Source organism: Canis lupus, chromosome 1 (assembly GCF_003254725.2).
Source record: "Canis lupus dingo isolate Sandy chromosome 1, ASM325472v2, whole genome shotgun sequence".
NCBI lineage: Eukaryota > Metazoa > Chordata > Mammalia > Carnivora > Canidae > Canis > Canis lupus.
This window is the reverse complement of record NC_064243.1, coordinates 27,616,799-27,635,774: the sequence shown is the minus strand read 5'-3', so window position 1 is coordinate 27,635,774 and position 18,976 is coordinate 27,616,799. Positions and strand designations below refer to the sequence as shown.

The 18,976-nt window shown below is 41.4% G+C and overlaps 1 long non-coding RNA gene across 1 annotated transcript in view; it reads left to right on the top strand.

Moving 5' to 3' along the window:
• Positions 1–6,778: 6,778 nt before the first annotated feature.
• The window catches only part of LOC112644154 (uncharacterized), a 51,797-nt gene continuing 39,599 nt past the window's right edge, over positions 6,779–18,976 (top strand). The window contains exons 1-3 of the long non-coding RNA XR_007412130.1: positions 6,779–7,234; positions 12,363–12,466; positions 14,516–14,701. This is a non-coding gene — a long non-coding RNA (uncharacterized LOC112644154). The remainder of the gene's footprint in view (positions 7,235–12,362; positions 12,467–14,515; positions 14,702–18,976) is intronic.

Here is an 18,976-nt window from a genome sequence, read left to right as displayed (position 1 = left end):
GGGAGATAGCATGAGGCCATGGGTACTTGAATGGGTGTGTGTGTGTGGGGGTGGGGGGGACGGAGAGGGAAAGGCAGAGCACATGACAAGGGGAAGAGGACACTGAACACAAGTGTCACCAGACTTACAGTGCCCAAGTATATGTAATAGAGTTAATAGAATGGGGATGATAATGACATTACTTTAATCATGAGGAGGGAGAAAAAGAATGTACTCCATGTATGGAAAGAACTTGATGTATGTCACAGTTATAATGTATAATCCAGATATTAATTTATATTCACTTATTTATATACTTCTTGGAGAGCTTGCTCCAGGCCAGGCACTGTTCTGAAACTGGGGATACATGCAGAGGTGCGCATTACAGCCAATTAGTTGCCAGTGAGCTAATCGGAGGGAGATGGACAAAAACCAACAAAGAAATACAAAATATATCAGATGATGAATGCTAAGAGAAACACCAAGTAGGTAAGGATACGGGGAGTGCTGAGGGGTGGTATGTTAGATAGGATGGTCAGAGAAATCCTACTCAATAGCAATTGAATTAAAAAAAAAAACCCTCCTTATTCATTTCCTTTGATGCACCTTTCCTGAGTACCTACTATGTGTTAGGTAGTTTGCTAACAGATGGGAACATAATGGTGGACAAAACTGACAAATTCCCTCCATTTCATGAAGCTTTCATTCTTTGGAGGGGAGAAAGACACATGTAAACAAATGAATAAGCAAGGTAACTTCATAGAGCATAAATGTGTAAAAGCAATAGCCAATAAAGTGGTAGAATATGACAGGAGAGGGATTTTGGGGGCAGGTAGGATAGGAGAAGTGGGTGCCAGCATAAGGCAGAATTAAAAACTCCAGACAACTTTAACATACAAGTGTGCAATAAAAATCATAACTTATTGATTATATATAATGTGTGTCTGTAGCCTTAGGACATCTTTAATACATCAGAACATGTTAATAAAATTTCAATCATAATTTGCTTCTATGTGAGAGAATATGAAAAAATTCTGGAATATTTTATGTATATTCCTCTTTCTTATGATCTACCCATTGATGAAGCCAATTTTCCCTTCTTCATTGTCCCCGATGACTTGAGTATTTATGGTTATCACCCATTTAAAATACCTTAGAGGTCAACATTCTTCAGATATTTCACCTACACGAACAATATCAATACCCTACCACTTTCTCTGATCACTAGCTAAATGAAGTATGCTTAATAAAATAATAGCTTAGGGCATTCTGTTTAGTTCCAGAATTATCTCAGGATTTCTACATGAAACATGGCTACCCTCACTCTCTTAAAATGAATGCTATTCAGATCTATTCTCTGATACTCTGACAATTTAAAAACCATTTTGTAGCAGACTCTAAAACAACAATCCTTCGAAGGTCTTTTCTCAATAGAACTGGCTATAGAGCTGCAGAATGTATTTCTTCTAATCATCTTTGAAAGTGACTCAAAGTCTCTTCTTAAGAGGATTCATTTGTAAGATATTTGTCCCCATGACTTGGTCACCTAAAGACTTTGTAGTTTCTCTATCCCTTTGCTCCTTGGCCTGTCCTTCAAAAGCTTCTCTTGTTATCCTTCATTTCTCCTCTCTTTGGGCTTTATTTGCTCTCCCCGATGAACAGAGCTCTTTCCATAGCTTCATGTCACAGTAAATAACATGCCATTGCTTCCCGCATCTGGGACTGCAGCCTGCACAAAGTCATCTATCAGTAGCCCATTGCAGCTCCGCATGGAGAGTCCAGAGCCTGAGAAACTCTACATCTCAAATGAAACTCTGATGTCCCCTCCAATTGATTCTACTTCCTCTGTATGAGTTTCCCCTGTTCAGTCACTTCAGCTGGAAATCTAAGGGTCATCTTCAACCCTCTCCTTTGTTTCCCCATCAACCGCAGGGGACCCTGTCCTGCTGTCCTATGTCTTTATCATCCACATGGTCTGTCCCCTTCCCCCACCATCCCACAGCTGTTGTCTCCATCCAGCTCTATTCAATCATCCTGTGCTTCTTATAACTGCATCTTTCTCACCAGTTTAGAGCTTGAAATGCAAATCTGATTGTTTTGCACTTTATTACTTAAAATTCTTCCATGACTCTCCATCAATGACTATAGATTGAGGTCCATACTCTGTGGTGTGATGTAGAAGACGCTCCTCCGGCAGGGACATTCCTGCCAGTTTAGACTTGTGCTCTGCCCTTGTGTCTTGGTTCCTGCAATCAATTGTCATTGTGTTCCAGGTACTGTGCCAAGGGCCTTCTAAATACTCTTTCACTTACTTTTCAGTTAATTGTACTTAATTTTCACAACACTCCTATCAGGTAGATACTACTATCACTTCTATTTAATAGCAGGCATAGCGTTCCCAAGGTCACATAGGTAGAGGATTGAACTTTGAATACAGGACTGACTTGTAGAACCTGGGTTTATAACAATTTTTCCCTAAATGATGTCCATTTCACTTCATTGTAGCTCACTTGTTCACCTGCATGGTGCTTGCACAAGCCCTCTCCCTTGGTTGGCTATGCCTTCCTCTGACTTGTCCTCAGGTTTCCTTTCAGGACACTCCCCAAGCAGTGCTTCCACAAGGAATCCTCCCCAGGGGATACATGTGCCCATCTTTGGCTTCTAACTTGCTACCTCTTCTCCACGGTAGCTCCCACAGCTCTTTATGGTGCTGATGTTTTACACATCTGGCACCTCCTCTCAGCTATAAATTCCTTGAGAGCAGGAAGCATATTTTATTTGTGGAACTCCTGTGCCTGGCATAGCACCTGAAACATGCAGGCACTCAACAGTGTTTGTGCAATGAATGAGTATGCAAATGAACAAATCGAGTGTGGGAACAGGGGCAGGGCTGAACTCACCCACCAGCTGCACTAAAGTGAACTGATGTAAGTCTTTACTTTTTACTCAGTAAATTCCATCCCTGGATTCCTCTAGCACATGAATTCATTCATTCCCTCACTCAATTTGGCTTTGAATATGCACTGAGTACTGTTAAGTCCCAGCTAAACTCTTGGAATGAAAAGGTGAAGAAAATTAATTCCTATCCTTGAAGAGCTACAATGTAGAGAAGTGAAGCAAAGTGGTTAATAGAGGATTATAATACAATGAGATATATGCCAACAAAGGGTTTTTATGTAATATGTAAAGAGCAATTTTACATATTAAAAGGGAAGCCTTTACAAGAGAACATAGGAGGGGCACCTGGATGGCTCAGTTGGTTAAGCATCTGCCTTTGGTTCAGGTCATGATCTGGGGTCCTGGGATTGAGCCCAGGGTTGTCTCCATGCTAGGTGGGGAGTCTGCTTCTCCCTCTCCCTCTGCCTGCCACTCCCCCTGTTATGCTCTCTCTCTCTCTCTGAAATAAATAAATTAAATCTTAAAAAAAGAGAACATGTGTGTTGAGTCTTGAACGATGTGTAGACGGCAAGTAGAAAAGGGATGAAGGGATGACTTCAAGGTTGTGGAAATGCTTAGAATGAAGGACATTTGAAGCAACACAAACAGGAATATAAAAGCACAAGGTATACAGGTTTATGGAGGGTAAGAGAGGGCTCTTTCCAAGCGGAGGGAGAACTGGAGAGGCAGCCAGGGTTCAGGTGTAGATAGATTTGAGGTACTCGAACTGGAGAGGCAGCCAGGGTTCAGGTGTAGATAGATTTGAGGTACTCCAAGCAGCATGGGCTTGCCTCTGGAAACCTTGGAGAGCTAGAGGGGAAGTGTGTGCAGGTGAGTGAGGGATCAATGGTGTTGGCTTGTAGGATGGTCACCTTAGGATCTGGGTGGAGAATTGATGAGGGCCCGAGTTAGGACTGCTGCTAGATTGTGGAGAATGGATGGGTCTGAGAGACACTCAAGGGTAGGACAAACAGAACACGGTAACTGAATAAATGTGGGTCCAGCACAGAAAACAGATGTGGAAGGAAAGTGAAGGTTGGTGCCATTGACTGAGCTTGGGACATGTGGTTTTATTTCTTCATGAGTACTAATCACCCAGAGACAATCATAGGCTGAAGAATTTTTTAAAAAATACTTATTTAATTGATTGAAATCATTCCCTTAAAACTATATATATATATATATATATATATATATATATATATATTATCTTTTGCATGTGTTGTATTTTAAATATTTAAATACTTTGGTGTTAGGGATCTGTTTCAACAATCCTTTGGACCAAGTCAATCTCTCTAAATAAATGGTTCTTTGACCCAGGTTAGGGACTGGATGCCTTCACTGGGAACAAGAAAGGTCCGAGCACACAGAGCTGCAGCCCAGCTCTCAGTGATGCCAACTGCAGTATCTCTACCCTTATTTATCAACACCCGGCTTACACTGCGAATTTCAGAAAAAGCTCTGAAGCTTTATTATCTCTGAAATCACCAGTCTAAATATCAGTAACACATGCAATACATTTTCTTAAATATAAGTGCTTGGCTGCAGTTCTGTATTACAGGGTGTTTCTTTGTGTGGTTCTGTTTGTTTTCATGTATTGTTTGTTTCCATCTGGGAAGATGTAGATCATGTCAGAGGACACAGTTGGTAAATCTGGTATGTTGTGCCTGATTGCTCTTAATTGCCAATAAGATTGTTTTCACTGTCACGTATCTCTGCTTCCTGATAAACAGACATCTCACTCACCATGATCCAGGTTTCTCCCAACTGTGGAAACAGAGGACAACACCTGTACCCGGAGTGGCCGCCTGGCCGCGCTGCTGCCTGCAGCCCATCTCAATGAAGTCAAGAGTAAAAGCCAGCCATGAGTCAGCTGAGAATTAACACAAGTTGTTGTTTTTGAGTTTTCCAAATATTTCCCAACTCCCATTGTGAGTTTTTGTGTTTTGTACTTAGAAACCCCTGCCAAAACCTCCCCCAAAGGCATTCCTTCCTGTGTCCTAAATCATTTAGACAGAAAACAAAACTTCTCATAGGTCATTCATATCAAGGAGGTATGTTTGTTAAAATATAAGGAAATGACTAGAACACACATATACTTTTTACCATTTTTGGTTTCACAAATTAATTTTTTTAGAAATAAGAACTTTGCTGGTTGCATTTGTAATCTATTCCTGATTTGCATCTTTAGGACAGTGTTCAGATACTCAAAATGTATCTAGAATGAAATGCTCCTGTGAAGTTAGTAGACACAGATGTTGAGGGCAGGTTGAGAGAACAAGAGAGGATAGAAAGCTAGATAAGCTCAAATAGAAAGTACAAACATATACACATCGCCATTTTCCTAATATACATTTATGTCTGTTTATATATGTGTATTGTCTATAATATGCTGTTTTTCCTGAGACAGAAATATATATGTATATAAATTTTCTTTCTTTTTTTTTTTCTGCCCATGGACAGACTCTTCTTGGGAAAACTGCTCTGCTTCTATCCCTTTTGTTAAATATCACGAATTTTTAGTACGCCTTTTTCTCATTGATGATCATTACATTCTTTAGATAATAGCAAGACAGTTTTCCTTTTTTCTACCTATGCTTATGAGCACTGTATTAAAATTGATTCTAATAAATCATGTGTGCAAAGTACTAATCTCATTTTTCTTCCTTTTTATTACTGTGACCAATGGGATGGTATAGATACGATACCTTCATGCCCCAGAGAAACAGAAAACAGAGGTTGTCCCTCCTTTGCCAAGGAGATTGATGTCTTAGTTGATATCACAGTGGGACATATGGGAAAGCTGCCTTTCTCCTGTCCCACTACTCTTCCCTGATTATCAGCTCAGCCGTGGTTGTGATCTTGTTCCTTTCATTATTTCAGCAAGGGAATGTTAAGCTTTACTAACTCCTTATTCAAAATGTCCTTGAAGAAAGACAATGAAGTGTCAGAAAATAATAGATTCACAACTTCTCCACAAACCTCTTAAATGTCCTTGGAAATGCAATTGTTTGACTCAGTTTCCCTCTCTCTTGGGGAGAATAGGAATTACAGGCATCTAAGGTAAGCTAGATTCTTAGATGCCTTTGCTACCTAGAATGGTCTACACATAATGTATCTTTTCTATAATGTATCTTTTACATTTCATATTGTCTCACTAAAGTTCAAAATATCTATTAAAACCACTAATAACATAATTTACTGTTAGCTCTTGGCTTTGCAACAAGCCAGTTCCATCCTGCAGCAAAAAAAAAAAAAAAAAGAGGGCGGGGAGGGAGTTGTTGTTCTAAATGATAGGAAGTTTATTCATTATTATTTAAAATCCATGTTTCATTTTTTTCTTTGCTGGTTTTTAACTTGAAATCTGTTTTGTGATATAAAGAATATGAAAAGATTTAGAAGGAAAAAAATCTTTGAATACACTACTCCAAATATTTTAAACCCCTTTGGTATGCACAGATAAAATCCATTGTAGTTTGTGTGTGGGATCTTGGTTATGTAGCTATGAATTATGTAAAGAATGTTTATGCAACATAAAGAACAATTGTCCAAAATATGAATACTTGTTTTCTTCCTTTTGAGTTGTAAATTCATTGGTGTTGCTGTCATGGAGGAATACTTTATTGACCATAAGCCTAGTTTTCTGCCTTGCGTTTTGGTTAGAGTTTTGGCTCACATGAGCAGATCAATTAATGAGTTTCCCCACATTCAACCTGTTGTTCTTGGGAACAGTGTCAAGTGTGACAAAACAATGACCCCATAGAACACAAACTTCAGAGTGGCCTCTATGACATCTGGGCTGCCTCTTGTGTCAACAAATGTCTAAAATTATAGCATCTAATTGATCACTTTTCCACAAGGGAAATAGTATAGGAAAATAGCCCCAGGCTCTGAAAGCTGCCAGACCTTTCACTTTGGTTGGCCTTTTTTATATATTAGGGTCCAGCTTAGCTCTGTACTCATACTACATTTTTTGCTTTTCCCTTTTAAAATATCTCATTATATCTATGAACTAATTAATAGGCCAGTTGAATTTTTTACTGCCCATAGAAAAGATTTGTGGGGTGGAATGAACACAGAGTAATATCGCTCTGTTTTTGTCTCTGTCTGGGGGTTGAAGAAGGATCCACTCATTAGTGATAAATATTAAGTCCTATGTTGTGTTTAAAAGAACAACTTAAAAATATACAATGGAATAAGTTTGATTTGATGAGAGCTTAATATGAAGAGAAGTTCCCTCTGGACTGGAGGTGGGTTACCTGTCAAATGTGAGTGAACAGGATGGGGAGGCTATCCGTTCTGCAGGACTGGCCTCAAGGTACATTGAAGGAAGCATCATCCAACAGTTATGACAATCCTTACGGCCTCTTCAGGCCTTCTGACAACTGTCTGTTTGTAGGCCCTCCCTTTCAAATAAGATTTGCCCGAAACTTAGAAAGCCCATTGAAGAATGACCAGGATAATTGGATCTCAAAATAGTGGCACTTGAGTGATGAGCCAGGAAGGATATAATTTAGGATGGTGCATAACTGCTCTTGTAAATATTTGAAGGGTACTGTGAGAAAGGGGTCGTATATCTTCACTGTGGCTTCAGAGAATGAAATTCTGGCCAACAGGTAGAATTATAAAAAGTATATTCCAGCTTAAGGAAAGGAAGCTATTTCGAATGGTCCAAGCTCTTCGAAGTGGGAGTGCTACAGGATCTAGGGAATTCCCTTCACTGGGGGTGAGCAGAGAGAGGATGGCTGCTCCCCTTGTGGAAGGGGGGTGGGGAGTCCCAGTAGGGACTGTACTGGATGCTCTCTGTGGAGACTCTCATCACAGTCTGAGTCTGTTACAGAACACAAATTCTCTGTGTCTCTAAATGTGTAAAGATTTACCTATAATAGGCACTTTACAAAAATGACGTAAAAATGTCCATTACGAAGGCATTGGTTAAGTGCTGGGGTTCTAGAACTAGGCTAGGTGGGGTTACTATTTAGGAGACAAGGTACTTAACCTCTCAATTTACACAAGTATAAAATGCAGGGTAGTAGAATGCATCTCATAGGGTTGTTGTAAGGAATAACTAAGACATATATGTGAAGCTGTTAGAGCAGGGCCTGACACAAGAAAGCTCTCTCTATGGGTTAGCTGCTTTTATGTCATCACGGTACTTGCATATACTAAGTTAACCCTGCATCTTAACTGAATTCAGATAGCCATAGATTCTGGTTGTGAAGTCCTGAAGAATGAGAGTCTACTAAGAAGGTTCTTTGAGTTAATCCTTAGTAGTTCTTGAGACTGAACACAGACCGACTAACCAGAGAATTTTTTCTGCTATTAGTGGACAATGATTTTTCTGACTAAATAGATACCAAAATGCATGATACTCTGGTTCAACTAATTGCTTTCCCAATGAGCCATAAACTGTCTAGTTAATATGTCTCTGTCCCCTCTAAAAAATCAAGTTTTCCAGTTTTCCCAGGCTGGTTAAACTCCTAATTATTATTCTAGTAACAAAATTGGAGCCTATTCAGGAAATCAGTGTGAAATAACTTTGAATTTTAACATAAATAAGTAAATAGTGCCTAATTTTAGAGGTAAATGTATATTTAGCACAAGCATGTGCTGCAAACATAATCCAACAGAGGCAGAAAAGGACATTTTGGATCAAGGGAAAAACGGTAGCATGGTAATGGGTTATTAACTCTGCATCATTTGCCCACTCCCTTACTAATGTTTAACAAGGCTTTATTGATCACAATAGCCTTGATTTGTTCATGGGAACAGAAGATTACATTGTGGGCACCAAACCAATTCTTGTATACAACATCTGCCAGCCAAAGACTTCATTAATAATTGATTTTTGGGGAATTGTACAAGCCCATATGGGCCTCTTTTTTGCCAGCATGTTCCATCATAATATACAGATTGATTTACGAATAATCACAGGATATTAGTTCTGGAAAAGACCACAGATTGGAATTTGGAGGAGTTATTCAGTGGCACAGCCAGAATCAGGTTTTTCTGACTCCTTTTGTAAAGTCTTTTTTTTTTTCTTTTGTAAAGTCTTTTACACAAAAAGTATGTTGAATCTTTCACCAACAGACTCTGAACCTTCGACGCACATATAAAACCTTACAGCTCAATGATAAAAAGCATGTCTCCAAGAGGCTCACTCCAGATGACCTGTAGATACTCTTGACTACATCTTCTGTGAAGTTCCCCCATGAAGCTGAATCTCTATGCCAGACACCATGAAGACTGGGTTCAGAAATTCTTTGTTTAGTGAGACACGCAGAGTCCACAGTTAGTATGGAAAGGTCTCAGGTAGCCCAATTTGCAGTGCAAAACTTTCTCCAAAATTATATAACACTCTTGCCTGGAAACTAGTTTCCTACTCATTAACACCCAGGACATCAGGTAGAATTAGCAGATCATGATTTGCCCAGATGTCTGGCTAATAGCCTGCACATTCACCTACGGGGAAGGCCACAGGTATGCCCCAGAGGTTGGAAGGCTCTCCTAGCTCTATCTTCTAGTGTCTGATGTCTGATTTCTAACCTTTTGCCTTGAATGCTTAAGGATCACATTTCTACCTTGGCCATTTTAATTGCTGTTTTCACATGAACTGCCTGCTTGGTCTTTGGTTTGGCTCTGGTCTTCCTCAGTTCTATGATTTGTGGGTCAGCACCAAGTCACTCCTGGTCCTGCAGGGCCTGTGTCTGGCAAGCTGAACTCTTGCTTGTCTAGGAGGGGAGTTCAGACATTCAATTTCTTCATCACCAGTTGTGTGAATATATCATGACTTACTGCCCAGGGCTGTGGCTGCTGCTGTAGCATTCCTTACCTGGGGTCCATCTACGACTCTGGCTGGTTCTGCACATAGCTGAGCACTCAAAACTCAAAAGCACCCAAGGGGCATGGTCTCCACCTTCCTGTACTTGATAGTAGCTCCTATCAGCCAGATATGAAGATAGAACTCATGCTGCCAGGGGCTTACCAGCACCTTCCAGTTACAGGGCAGCCAACTGCTTCAGGACCACAAAATTCCATAGCTTACCTTGACAAGAGATGGCCAAAAAGACCAGCCACAGGCTCCCTCAGGGGTGCATAGATGCACTTCCATGAAGCCTTGAAATAAAAATAGAATGCAAACTGGAACCACAAGTAAAACCTTGGGAAGAGGATCCCTGGGTGGCGCAGCGGTTTGGCGCCTGCCTTTGGCCCAGGGCGCGATCCTGGAGACCCGGGATCGAATCCCACATCGGGCTCCTGGTGCATGGAGCCTGCTTCTCCCTCTGCCTGTGTCTCTGCCTCTCTCTCTCTCACTGTGTGCCTATCATAAAAAAAAAAAAAAAAAAAAAAAAAAAATTAAAAAAAAAAAAAAACCTTGGGAAGACCTCCTGAAAACTTTGGAGAGAGTGGCCCAGTGCTCCAATCTTCCCAGTTTTTCCAAAGCTCACAACATGAGAATGCAATGATTGCTTTTTCTTGATTCCCTTTTCCCCTCCTGGCATGGCTATTCCCTGCTCCTTCTCCTCTCACAAGGGGTTTTCTTTCTGTAAGTACTCACAGCCTTCTGACACCCGTAGTAGGGACCCTTTGCCATGCTGGGTGGCCATTCTCTACTGGGTAAGGGTCCCTTTTTCATTGCTTAGCCCTTAGAGGTCTTCTCCCTTCCCTGGCTCCTGCCCTGGTCACACCCTGGTTCTTAGTCTCAGGAAGAGGTGTGTCCCACCGCACTGAAATAATAGAGTTGGGTGGCATCATTGACCAAGGTCAGATTTTGTTTCTACCTGCCGGTAGGCATGGACCCCACTACCTGTGTGAGGAAACTAGTGGTCTGTGGGAAGACTATGTTGCAAGGTTTCATCATAAGCTGCCCATGCTTCAGTCTGATCCCTGCAGTGGCCCAGCTGTCTTGTGGAGAATCATCCCCTTGCCTTCTGTCATCAGGGATGCTTCTGTCTCCAGGCAGCATCCACTATCACTGAAACCATCATGCCAGGGGATCCTGGTCAGACATGTCCCTCGTAGGAAAGCATTTCTAGTTGTAGAGCAAGAAAAATTGACCGGTTGTCCCAAGTGCTATTGTGAAATGACACTAGTACTATGGTTGGATTTTCTGCTAAGTGGATATACTCTTCTGAGTCTGATATTGATGCGGTCCATAAATAGGTGGGTGCCAGCTCACAGAGGGGGTTCATCATGCTCTCCATCCCTTAAAGCAAACATACAACTTATGAGGTTACTTGCCCTGGAGCGTCCTAAATGCCTAATATTTGGCATATGACCTCCTGGTCTGAAGGGCCATGATGTACTTGAGAATGCCTTCCTAACATTTCATAAACTGGGTTCACATAGTCTCTATCAACCATTGCAGGAATTCACAAACTTTCCAAAAACAGCCAGATAATAAATATCTTAGGGTTTATGGGTCAGTGCTTTCTTTCTTGTAACTACTCAGTTCTGACATTGTAGAACAAAAGCAGCCTTAGGTTCTTAGGTGACTCAGTGGGTTGGACATCTGCCCTCAGCTCAAGTAATGATCCCAGGGTGCTGAGTTTGAGTTGTGCGTGCACTGGGCTCAGTGGGGAGTCTGCTTCCTCCTTTGCCCCTCCTGCTCATGCTCTCTTGCTTGCTCTGGCTTTCTCAAATAAATCAAATCAAATCTTTTTTTAAAAATCTTTTTTTTAAAGTGGCCATAGAGAATATGTAAATGGTGGGTGTGGCTGTATTCTTATAAAATTTATTTATAAAATCAAGTGGTAAATAGTTTGCAAATAACTAAGATATTACAATCCTCTTTCTGGTTGCCCCTGAGAAATATGCTAATCAGATTTAACTGAGTAGAGTTTTGGGGCCATATTTTGTACAGGTAAGCAGGCCAATATAATGGTAGATAGGCAGAATGTCAGCTGTTCCAGAATGGCCTAGGTCAATCAAAGACATCTAATAATTTTGGAAGCTGGGAGATTCATCCCTTTGTCTCTGTGCCCTAAGGACTCTGGTTCCCTGTACTCCTTTCCCTTAGTCTGTTTACATACCAATTCTTCTGGGAGTAGATCAGTAGATTCAGACTCTAGGCTAGTTTAGCTTTTTTTTTTGGGGAGGGGGCTATATATCACCTGTAAGTTCAAAGAGAACAGGATGTTGATCATTGTTTAACACAGTGCGAGACTCATGGTAGATGTCCATTTATGTTTTGATTTTTTTTTTTTACAGTTGTTCAGTTGAACTCATTCCTCATACATGCTTCTCAGAAAAGGCTGTCCAAATGAATGAGAACTATTCTACTTCGCAATGACACTCATCTTGTCACAGCCACCCTTGAGGTGTGGAGGCTCCACCTTGTAGTGTGCTATCACATAGGGCCAGGGCTACCAATAGGCACAGAATCTCACTACACTCAGTCCCACATTCTGTTTTGAATGCTTATAGTTTTCATTCTTATTTGTTAGGCGGTGAAAGCCACAGAGCAGATACCCTCTCTCGGAAGGCCAGGTGTGAAGAAGAAACTGCAGCTGAAGCTTCCGTGGTCTGGTTCTGTTTACAACTGACGGAGGTGAGCCAACATGGCCACAGGCTGACATCTACATGTTCCCGGCTTCAGGCCTGTGAGGCAGCTCTGAGAGGGGTAGAGTGCCAAGGGAGCTGCTTTTAGTAGAGTGGGAAGCTGGGAGGCAGCCTGGCTGCAGATTATTCTCACCTTCCTGTGGTCCCACTACTTTTCTAAGAGAAGAATTTAGAAACGACACATCCAAATCTACAAGTTGACTCTTGAGCTGGGCCAACAAGGAGCCATGTAAGTTCTGCTCTTCTTTGTGGTTTGGCAGTTTCAGAAGCATGGCAGTCCATTTTGTTCCTTTTCCCATTGGGTATTTATTTGATGAATGGAACGTCAGCCTCAACATAATATACTATGGTAACAGCATTGGCCAATGCACTATATCATACGACTTTAGTTCTTAGCTCTATGTGAAATGTCTGGCATTCATTTGGAGAAGAATGTCAGCTCAGACACATATCTCCTATTGTCTACTGCCAAGGTATGGAAAATGGAGTAGAGCTTTGTAAGATCTGAAACTTCAATGAGCATAGTTAATAAGAGAAACAATAGCAGGTTTGGCTGAGTTATCTTTTAGTCAAGATTTTAGTAGGTAGATTAACTATTTGTATAAGCAAAACAGAAATAGAAAACGCTAGCCCTAGTTCAGAAACAAAGTTCTTGAAAAGAAACGTTGACCTCTTAACCACCAGTTTATTATTATTTTTTTTAAAGATTTTATTTATTTATGAGAGACACAGAGGTAGAGACACAGGAAGAGGGAGAAGCAGGCTCCATGCAGGGAGCCAGACATGGGATTTGATCCCGGGTCTCCAGGATCACATCCCAGGCTGCAGGCGGCGCCAAACCACTGCGTTACTGGGGCTGCCCTTAATTACAGTTTAGAATTAGTTGACAAGACTGTCCTGTAATGATACTAGCATTCTAATTTTTCCTCTAATACCAATGGGACTGGTATCTTCACAAAACCAAGAGAAATAGACTTTTCTAGAAATCCTCACACAGCTGTGCTTTTCTGATACTTAAGATGATTTTTCTAACTCCTTTATTTTTTGGCTAATGGTGATTTACATTTGACCTATTCTCCTTTACCGTATCTTTTAGTCTGAAAAATTTCTATTTCTCTTATGACTGCTTTTAAATAGGATGCCTATCAAATTATTTTTTCATTTATAAAGCCGGCACATGTTGAATGAGGATGATATGATGAGAAGGGACCATTGTGAATATTTAAATGTAATTTCAGAGGATTTATACAAGAATGAAATTGGAAGAAAACCCAGAAAGTTTCCAATTTTAAATTATTTTATTTTCCTAATAAGTATTTCTTGCTTTTGATTAGCTCTTTATTAGAAAGAAATGGATTGAGACGCAATAGGTCTGAGTTTTTGCCCTAACATGACAAATAATTTATACTCAGAGTCTCAGCTACACCAGCACTTCAATGAGGGTGCCATTTTAGGAAGAAAACAGCTTCAAACATGGCTGGAATAAATAATGTACTTTGTTTCTTGGAGACCTCAAAACAGTCTTTTTGTTGTGACACATGATGTGATGGTATCTCATTGCATATAAAGTCCATGTTCCCGAAGATAGCATCTAAGCATCTTTGTGTTCTAATTCTTAATTCCTTTGCCAGATCGCTTCCCATTTGTCTTCTTGGGCTCTTTTTTTGTGAATATAGTAGACTCTTTGCTGACCCTTTATCATACCATGTATTTTCCTGACTCTGCACTTTTGCCCTTGCTCTTCTCTCTGCTAGCCTCAGCAGAATGATTTTTCCCCTTTGAGCTCACTAATAACACAGCATTTATCATATAGGGCAAGTATTTGTTGATGAATTTTATTTTTCACCTCCAAAGTTAGGGTCCTGAGGGTAGGGGACATGTCTGGCCTCTGGAACCCTGGTACATGGTTGAGAACATGAAAGACGGATGAAGAGACGTCCTTGGCTGAAACTAGTCCATATACTTATTCACAGAACTGTCCTGAGGCATACCTATAATTATTTCAAAGGCAACAAAAATGTCCTTTCTCTGTCAGTAGGAGGGGAAAGGCAAGTGTTATATCAGGATGCCTAAATGAAATGCATAACCTGGATCTTGAGAAGAAAGGAGAAAATTTCTCTGATTAAACACATCAGTTGGCAGAAGGCCTGAAATCATGGGTAAGAGTGTTATTTTGCTGAACACTTGAATCAAGAAACACTCAAAAGGACATCAGCCACCACAGGTATGGTACCTGAAGTGGATATTCCTGATACCTGTTGAAAGCTTGGCATGAGAAGCCTGAAAAGTACAAATGGGCAAGGAGGTGGTAGAGGAGTGTCCCGCTGATAAATGCTTGGGCTTTGGAAAATCTAGGGAAGGGAAAAATATCTCAAAGTGTTGTCTTGGGCAGTCAGGAACAGCAGAAATGGGTGAGCAACAAGTTGTGAGGGAGGGTTGAATGGCAGCTCTTCTAGATGACTTTGATACATTGCCAGTAGATGATGCTGTTTCCTCATCAGGCAAATGCAACCTGTCCAAAGGAGGCCTCACACCGCAGGAGCCAGAGTACAGGGTCTGTCCCAGTGCTGCGCCTCACTCAGAGGCCTGGAGGGAAGAGACCTCTGAGTTTTCCAGGGAGTCTTCATTTGTAAAACCAAGAAATCCCAGACTGAGTGATTTTTGAAGCCTCTTTGATTATTTTCTTTTTTTTTTTAAGATTTTATTTATCTATTCATGAGAGACACACACAGAGAGAGAGGCAGAGACACAGGCAGAGGGAGAAGCAGGCTCCATGCAGGGAGCCCAAAGTGGGACTCAACCCCGGATCTCCAGGATCAGGCCCTGGGTGGAAGGCGGCGCTAAACCACTGAGCCACCCGGGCTGCCCGACTTTTTGGATATATTGTTTATCTTTAACATTCAAACCTTAGAGATGCCTTCTATGCAAGCATACTTTTTTTTTACAAAAATATTAATTTTTATTTAACCAAATCTCACTTAGATAATTATATGTTAGATCAAATGCACAATGGCACACCTGTGTGTATTGGTGTACTTCCTGGACCTAAACAACAATCTCATGCTAAATCTTATTTCTGTGAGCAAGAATTGTAGACCTAGAAAGAATCTTACAGGCTGTACCGTTCTATCCTTTACTTTTCCTAGTATTTAAGCATTGGCTTCTTGGGAATGGGAAGGGGGATCCTTGTCATTTTTTGTTATTCCTTTTTGGAAGCTGCAGTTCTAGAACTCTGGACTTGTCTGCCAAGTCAGCTCTGCACTACATCAGCTCTTCAATGAGGGTGCCATTTTAGGGAGGAAACAGGGCTTTCATGAATTCTGAAAGCCCTGTTAAAACATATGGGCTCAATGAATAAATGACTGACATAGAACTTCCAGCTATTGTATTTGAACTACTTTTCTTGCCTACTCTTGGAACAGGAGTCTAGAAAGACCTTTGCTCTGTATTTGCTTCAGATGTTTTCAGTTACATGGGAATTCAACTCCAAGGCAAGAATATGGTGGTAGATCAAATGCTAGAATTGTGCACCTCCCTTCCCCTAATCCAGAGGAAGTATTCAGCTCCACGTCTCTGCCTCCTGCTTACCATTGGTGAAACCCAGATAATTTTAACAGACAGAAGGGCTCGCTACTCTTCTTGGCGAGTCTTGAAAGTCATTCTCTGCTGTTTCTTACAGTGATTGCAACAACGATTCATCATAAATAAAATAGCATACCCTGAACCTATGAAAAAATAGTTAAAACCCTCTCTTAGTAGGACAAGACAATTGCTGACTATTAGAATTGGGAAAATAGGGGGGAAAAAATCAAGGTTTGAAAACTCATATGCTCCAGTTTATAACTTACGTTAAGTGGACGATATGCATTTTTATCTGAAAAAGATGATGGCCCTCAATTTTGTTCTCCCAAATGAGGACAATGTTTAGTAAATATTTAGGTTCTCTTGCTTTAAGAAGAAAGTCAGAATGGCAGTGACCTCTGAATGCCCCAGTGACCCCTAATAACCTCCCAGTGACCCAGCAAATCATCTCAGTAGATCTGTTCGGCTGCAGTGTTCAGAGTTAACAAGGTTTCATTAGGGCAGAAAAAAAATTTGCCTTTGCTTCCAAACATGAGCTGAGAGCTCTGATAGGGCCTCCACAGGGGAACAGATTTCCCTTTTTTATCTTTCTGCCTCCCTGGTGTGTAATCTTGTCTTTTGAAATAGTGGCAATCAGAACAAATTACCTAAAGAGTGGGGAATGAAAAGATTTCACAGTCGTTCGGGGTATTTTTTAGTTTTCTTTAACAATTGGTACCTTCTCTTAGTAATTGAAAATGATCCAACGACTCTATATGTACTTGGTAATGCTTTTCTAAACATGTGAGCTGGAGAGAACACTTAAGGTGACAGAGATTGTTTCAACCAGCACTCAAAGAGCTCTGGAAAACCAGCAACCTGCCTCCTGGCCTGGTTCTTTCCCTGAACAAGGACCCAGAGGTTGGGGACAATGACTTCTATGGTTGGGAGGGAGTCAGAGCCTAGAAGAGGACAAATTTCTGTGGCGCTTTTTGGCTCACATGCCAGATATAGAGTTCAGCGTGGTTATCGTGTTCTTTGCAATCTTTTTTTTTTTTTTTTTAAGGATTTTAATTTATTTATTCATGAGAGACACACACACACACACACAGAGAGAGAGAGAGGCAGAGACACAGGCAGAGGGAGAAACAGGTTCCTTGCAGGGAGCCTGATGTGGGACTCGATCCCAGGACCCCGGGATCATGCCCTGAGCCAAAGGTAGACACTCAACCACTGAGCCATCCAAGATCCCCTCTTTGCAGTCTTGAGAAAAGATAAAGAGCAATGTTACTCAGAATCCATGCCCCGATTCTTGGTTGGTGCCCCTGTCTTCCCAGGACCTGGGTGCCTGTAAGGAGGGCAGCCTGAGCGCACCTCTGAAACATGGAGAGTTCACCGAGTTGGCAGTTCCAATCATCACACTCTGACCTCACATGTATGCTGGAAAACATGTTCACTTCCAGAGTTTCAGGGAGATGAAGAAGGTGCCCCAGTCCACTAGGACTAAGAAGGATTTGATACACTGAGAGGAGAAATTGCAAGATTAGGGTAGAGGAGGAGGTGCTGACATTCCTGGGGCATGCTTGGAGGGAACACCTGCCACCTTGGATGTTGTTTCTGGAGGTTTAGAGCTGATAAATGAGACATGTGTGGACAAGCAAACAGCCAGCCATGTGAAAGGTCACCTTCTAGACAAAGCAGCAAGGCTTCAGCTTCACTCAGAAGACCACGAGAAGCTCTAAGAAGGCAAAGTGGTCACTTCGCTACTAGAGAGTCGGGTGGAGAAAGGTGAGCATCTTGTGCCTTGCAGATATTCCCATTGATGGATGAAGAAATGAGCAAAGATTGTAAGAACCCTCTCTAGGGCTTGAAACCTTCTGAGTCTCATGTTATCCAAGATGAAGGTGCTTGGGGGATATCAGTAAAGTCTGGGGAGACTTCCAGAGGTGATAAGGTCTCCATCGTGTGTAAGTGATAAGGAGTTAAACAAGAAGACATTTTCAATAGCAACTCAAGAAAGTGAATACCAAAATCAGTAATTTCTAATGGGTAAGGCCGTGAGCTCCTTGAGCTTGAAGGATATGATAGCCCCAAGTGGAGGTATGTGTAAGTGGGAGTCAGTGCAGGGCATCTCTGCAGGTGTATCTAATCAAAAGGAAGCATCAGGGAGCTGCGTGAGTGCTGGGTTGAGGCACAACACTCAGCCTTAGTGGCTGAGAGACTGGACGCCTGCCAGCAATTCAGTCCTTAGGAGATGGAGTGCAAGGTGCACAGCCTAGACCTTGTTGTGGACTTCAAGGTCAGAGCAGAACCATTTTTATCAAGGATACTAGACCAAGTTCAATATAAGGCCCATTCCGGTGCATGGAGCCTGCTTCTCTCTCTGCCTGTGTCTCTGCCCCCCCTCCCCTCTCTGACTATCATGAATAAATAAATAAAATCTTTAAAAAAATATATATAAGGCCCAATGACCTCCCTTCTCCCTTGGAACAATGCAGAAAGTGTAGTTACTCCCTGAGCTGCTTTATTTTTATTTTTTAAAAAGATTTTATTTATTTATTTGACAGACTGTAAAAGAGCACAAGCAGGGGGGATCGGCAGAGGGAGAGGGAGAAGAAGGCTCCCCCATTGAGCAGGGAGCCCCACTCTGGGCTCCATCCCAGGATCCCCCCACCCCATGATATCCTGAGCTGAAGGCAGACGCTTAACTGACTGAGCCATGCAGGTGCCCCTCCTTGAGTTACTTTAAAGCTGGGCAATTCAAATATTCATTTCTGTTTTCCATTAGTCAAGTCAAATTTTTCACGTGCTTGGCCAAAAGCTATTAAAAAAATCAGTATAATAACCAGGGTTCAGAGTAATTTTTAAAAAGTACAACAAAGTTTACAAATTATGAGACCACTCCATAAACATACAAACAAGCAACATTACCAACTCA